This window comes from Sorex fumeus, unplaced genomic scaffold (genome assembly GCF_029834395.1).
Source record: "Sorex fumeus unplaced genomic scaffold, SorFum_2.1 ptg000058l, whole genome shotgun sequence".
NCBI classification, from domain to species: Eukaryota; Metazoa; Chordata; class Mammalia; order Eulipotyphla; family Soricidae; genus Sorex; species Sorex fumeus.
Genome location: NW_026606115.1, coordinates 28608981 through 28615535, shown reverse-complemented (window position 1 = coordinate 28615535; position 6555 = coordinate 28608981).

Genomic DNA, 6555 nt, shown 5'->3' with positions numbered 1-6555 from the left:
TCTGGGGATGACAATCACTGAGCCGCCAGGGGGAACAGGCCAAGGCCCGAAACCTATTCCCACTTGGAGTGGCCCAGTGCCAGTAACCTACTGCAGGAACAGGATGCATTTCTGCCCAAAAAACCGTTGGGTTCCAAGATTCATTTCTCAGTCTCTGGGATCATAGCCTTTAATCAGCTTGATCAGAAACCAGAGAGGCCATGCCTCCAATTATATAGCTGAGCCTGAGGGGGTTTGTGTGTGTCTCCCACATACCTAACTTTTGGCTGTTTACTTTCTTGTTAAACTCTGCCCCAAGTTTTTGGGGTCTGGTAAAAAGCACAGCAGCAATTTTGGGGTATCTGAAAGTCTCACAGCACCATCACAGGGCTGATGCACTCGCCTCACAGGTACAGATTGACCTGCTGGTGTCACCATATCCCCTCAAGGCTAATATTACATGAATAAAAAAACTATCAAAGGTCACAGAGAAGGATCAAAGTATTGAAGCACATTTGCATACAGGAGCCCTGGCACCAGAACTTCATGTTCCTGACTCGAAGCACTGCCAGATATGGTTCAAAGCAAATTACCAAGCCACAGAAAATTACCTAAGTATTATTAAGGTAAGAATTTAAAAAGTTATTCCAAACAATCAAAACAGGTTTTTATTTTTTGCTAAATATTATGAAGCAATGTTAGATATATGCTAATGAACAGGCATATTCAATATATTTATGGTAAAAGTCCTGAATAAATATTAAAATAGAAAGGTAATGTAGACCTTCTTCATGCATTTTGAAGTTGATAAGCTGAGGAATTCTGGGACGCTATCATGTATTCAAGATAACACACCCCAGATAAGTCGATACCTGGATACCATTTAGCTTCCAGATATTTCATGATTGTTCTCTGAATTATGTTGCATTATTTTAATTTATGTTGCCACACCATATTTGATAGGGTTCAAATACAGTTTGAAACATGGGAACACCTGCAAGGGCGATTAGAGGATGCCCTAAAAGCCTCTCTCTCTCTCTCAGAGAGCCTGGCAAGCTACTGAGAGTATCCCTCCTGCATGGCAGAACCTGGAAAGCTATCCATGGCATATTTGATATGCCAAAATGAGTAAATACATTCCCCTGACCCTGAAAGAGTCCACAATATGGCAGCATTAAGAAGGATGAGGAAGGAGAGGGTGATAAAATTTCAAGGCTGTACAAGGCTGCCAAAATGAAGAAAGACACAATTGACTGTATTTTCAATGCACTTAGGCTGGCATAGGATTCATCCATCGAGGACTTGATGGTACAAATGCGAAAGATCAGGTACTACATCATTGGTCTGACCAAGACAAGAAGGCACCAATCACATCAAGCCACTTTTGACACTAGAGAAGAACTCTTCCTCGGAACATGTGCAAAAGAGGCGTCCGTGGTGTTGGCGTCCTTGTGAACACGAACTTGGCCATGAGCATTTATTCATTCAAATGCCTAAAAACCCGAATTGGATGATTACACTTGAACAGATGTGGGTAATTGCTGGCAGTTTCTATCTTTATGTCTATGCACCAACATCCAATTATGATAAAGGAGAAATTGAGAAGTTATACATGGAGCTGGAGAAGTTCTATAAAGAAGACCACACCTTCTACAAGATCATTGTCAGTGATTTTAATGCCAAGACAGGACCAAGAAGATGAGCTGTAGGACTGCACATTGGGACCTATGGCCTAGAACGGAACAAACAAGGTGAGAGACTGTCTGAGTTCATCATGTCGACCAAGACCATCCATGGTAACTCACAGGTTCAAGAGCTGAATTTAAATGTTGGACTTGGAGACTCCCAATGAATGGTTCCAAACGAAACTAACCACATCATATTCAATGACAGCTTTGCCTAACTGATGTCGCTTTTGTCCCAAAATTCCAAACGGGATCAGACCACCATCTCCTTTGTGCAAAATTCTACTTCATAGAGCGGGGAGAAAGGGCTGCAAAGTTTAAGAAAACTCCCAGAATGACCATCAACTGGGAGTTCTTTGGCACTATTGTGGCAACATGGGAAGATGCCATCGTTGACAACATTGACTAGGAATACGATCAACTGCTTCAGCACCTCCATGATTGTGCGAGGAATGCCAAGAGAGAGATAGCCACAAAAAAAACAAAACAAAACAAACAAACAAAAAAAACGCCTGTCTTCGAAAACTCTTGAGCTTATTCGCCAACGTGGCTTGGTGCAAGCCTCTAGCAACTGCAAAGAACGTGCAAACCCGCAAAACAGTGCAGAGAAGTGATAAAGGAACTTCAAAGTAAGAAGAGCAGCAGTACTTGCAGATGTGGCAGAAGCCAGGAAAAACATTCACAACAGCCGCCTGTCCTTTGCCAACTACAAAACCAAGATGACTGCTCTCCGATGTCCTGATGGATTTATCACATCTTCCAGAAGGGCAATGGAGAAGATTATCCATGACTTCTCCTCGGACCTCTTTGATAGCCACCTCCACCTGCTCACATACCAAATTCCGCAGAATGGATATGTCATTCCCAGTGTTCTCCCTTCCTAAATCTGACACGCCATTTCATCGGTAAAAAAGCGAACAGCACCTGGCTCAGACAATGTCAGACCGGAACACCTGAAGAATCTGCATTCACTACTCATCAATACACTGGCTCGGCTCTTCACACACTACCTGTCTGAATGCAAGATTCCATCCCAATGGAAAACCAGTAGGACTGTACTACTGTACAAAAAGGGAGATATCTACGACAATGGCAACTATTGCCCGATCTGCCCATTGTCTGTCATCTACAAGCTGTTCACTGGAGTCATCCTGCATACAATTGGCAGAACACTAGATAAAGGAAATCCATAAAGGCAAGCTGGGTTCCACAAAGGATTCAGCACAATCGACCATACCCACATGATAACCTAGGTCATTGAGTTTTCTCGGGAGTTCAAGATGCCGCTCTGTCTAACGTTCATTGATTAAAGAATGTCTTTGATTCTGTTGAGAAGAATGCAGTCATCGAAGCTCTAGCCAAACAGGAAGTTCAAACTCATACATCAGGATCAACTGTGAGTTGTATTACGGATTCACTACCACCTTCTCACCATTGCACAAAAAAGTGATCATCCATGTCAAGAGAGGGGTTCGCAGGGTGATACCATTTCACCGAATCTCTTCAGTGCCACCCTTGAGAATGTCATGTGATGACTGGAATTGGAAGGAATGGGAGTGAAGATAGTTGGCAACTACACCACCTCCTCTTTGCTGATGACATCGTTCTAATAACATGAAACATTAGCCAAGCAGCACAAATGCTGGCCGACTTCAACCGTGAATGTGGAAAGGTTGGACTCCAGGTGAATCTCATGAAGACAATGTTTATGAGAAACAGTCTCATTCCTGACATTTCATTCACTCTCAATGGGACAAACATCTCCGAATGCAACAATTATATGTACCTAGGTTGAGAGGTCAACATGATGAATGACCTGGCACCTGAGTTACACAGGAGGAAGACAGAGGCTTGGAATGCCTTCAAGAGCGTCAAAGAACCTCTTCGCTAAGAGGGCGAAGAACCTCTTCACTAAGAGCACGAAGAACCTCCGCCTCTGAGCACATCTCTTCGATTCCACTATTATTCTTGCATTAACATACGCCTCAGAGACCTGGGCCCTACGAAAACAGGTAAAGAACGCTATTCCGGTCTCCCAAAGAGGAATCAAAAGAGCTATGCTTGTAGTATCATGCTTTATCAAATGAAAGAAAGAATTCGAAGTTTGCACTTCATCGAGGGTCAAGAATCAGGGATGCTGTCTTGTTTGCCAAGGCATCGAAAATCAGATGGCTGGACACGTAATGAGATTTGGAGACGACCACTGTACTAGAGCCATTGCCTACTGGGTTCCATGGGACATCAAAAATTTGTGTGGCTGCCCACCTATGAGATGGTCAGACTTATTTTTCAAGACTCTGAATGATCAGTTCAGCCTCTTCATGTTCTTAGAACGAGCAGATGCCATTGGGCTACACTAGCACACTACAGGGGCGAATGGAGACGTTACTGGTGCCCACTAGAGCAAATCGATGAGTAACGGGATATCAAGTCATCAAGTGACCAAGTTTTAATTTAACATGTGCACAAAAACTATCTACTCAGAGTGTGTTCATTGGGCAACCTTCTATTTTTGAATACTAAAAATCAGAATACTTCTAACTGAAAAGACATATCATTAATATGAGAAATGAAAAATATTTTACCATGAAACAGTTTAAGTTACCTTTCAATAAAATTCCAGTTGCTCTGTTACCTAATACTCATAAATTAAACACATTTTATATAGTGATCATATATTAATTTTAAAGTACTTTTATATAAGCAGATATAGAAAATGTTTACATTATTCATTGACAAATTGTGTCACTATAATAGTTTGAGGATGTGTGTATATTTGTCATTTATCTTTTTGTCAATAATAACTTGTTTGGTCAGTAAGTTTATACTGAGTCAAAGATTGATTTACTTCAAATCATCCAGTGGAAAATTTCATTCCTATGTTCCAATTCTCACCTTTTATTTCTCTTGCCTTGTTGTAACTTGTTAAAAAAAGAAAGAAAATATATTTCATATCTATTGTAATATTTAAGCAATATGTTTAATTAATGGAAAATATTTGTCATTTCTTCCTAATGATCTGGAACTTTAAGCAACATGAGATTTATGCAAAGCATAAAATTTTTGTCATGACCCAGAGAGGTTTATTGGAAAATGCTGTCAGAGCTCTTATGGGGATGTTTCATGGCAAACTCAGAGCTCTGAGTTAGATGGATATAGTAGTGAAGTTGTAGGCTGAATCTATAACTTACAATGATTCTTACATAGTAATTGTTATAATTAAGTAGGAAATTATAACAGAAAAACCTAACTGCTACTTAAAATGCTAACCCATTAGTTTTTGGTTAATCATGATGGAATAATGATTGCTGTGAGTAAATTCCCATTTCCAAATCTTAGCAAACTTGCTCAATCCTCAGATTTGTTTCTGAAGCAATAATTATCACCACTTGTAGCCCAGTCAAAAATCAGAAACTGATAATAATGTAGGATTTTTCAAAGCGTTGAATTTCCCTCCTTTGATTGCCCAATTATTTGACATTCAGATCACTAAAACACATGTTATCCTCTAAGAGGCCTGAGAGAAGATATCTTTCTATATTTTGAATATCAATCACAGAAAATAAAAATGCAGCAAGAATATCTTCTGCTATAAATTTTACTTTGGCCACTACCTTTAGTTGGTCTAATGTAATATTTACTTGTTTTTTTTTAATTATTAATATATTTTATTGAATCACCTAAAGATACAGTTACAAAACTTTCATGATTGAGTTTCAGTCATACAATATTCAAACACCCATCCGTCTATCAGTGTATTTTTCCCATCACTAATGTCCCCAGTATCCTTCCTGACACCCCCATTCTACCCCACTCCCTGGTTCTGTTGCAGACACCTTCCTTCTTATTCTCCCTCTACTTCGGGGAATTAGGGTTTGCAATACAGATACTTTTAAAATCTTTTATGGAAACTCTTGTAATTTTAAAATTTTAAGCTTGATATTTTTCCTTTTCTAATATTTTAAAATCAAAGTGATGGATACAATGTAAAGAGCTGTATTTTATGGTTTGAAATAGAGGACAAAAAACTGTTTATTAGAGTTGAAAACATGGGATGGGGTACTTCTTGAAATGACAGACTTTCACTAAAGGCATTAAAGGAAAAGGTGGAGGTTTTGTTGTCCAATTTAAGGCAAAATACTGGGATTAGGAAGAAGTATGGACTAGATTTCTTTTATATATTTTATATATTCTCTTAACTATAAAATTCTATATTTAAAATCTCTTTGCTGGCTCCAGAGATGTAGTACAGTGTTTATGATACTTGCCTTGTATACAGTTTATCCAGGTTCAATTTCTGATATCACATCTGGTCTCCTGAGAACTGCCAGGAGTGATTCTTGTGCACAGAATCAAAAATAAGCCCTGAGCACCACTGGGTATGTGATATGAAATGCTCCCCACTCCCATCCTATGACACCAAATAAAAAATCTACTTACTCTGCAGTGTACAGAAAAGCCTGCAATACAAAATGTCCAAGGGCATGGTAGTAGTTCAGGATTATTTATCCCTAAGTAAGCCTGCAATTTTTAGGGACTTGGCATCATTTTGATTGTAGTCAGTTAGAATGAAAGTGACTGATACAGAAGTAAGTCTCTCATATGTGGAATAAAGAGATTAACAGCAAGGGATAAATTGCCCAAAAGACAGCATAAATTGAGACCTAGTCTAGAGAACAAAATTTCCTTAGGTAGGAGTAGGGTCTAGATAAACGGGCCTTTGGGATATTGGTAAAAGAAGCAAACATTCTGTTGATGACCATGGTGTTGGAACAATGTATGTGAGAAAATATCAATAGTACCTCAATAAAAATGTGGGAATACTCTATTTATTATGCGAATTTTTGTATTTTGAAATTCTTTTCAAGAGAATTTGTAACTTTTTTGTGTT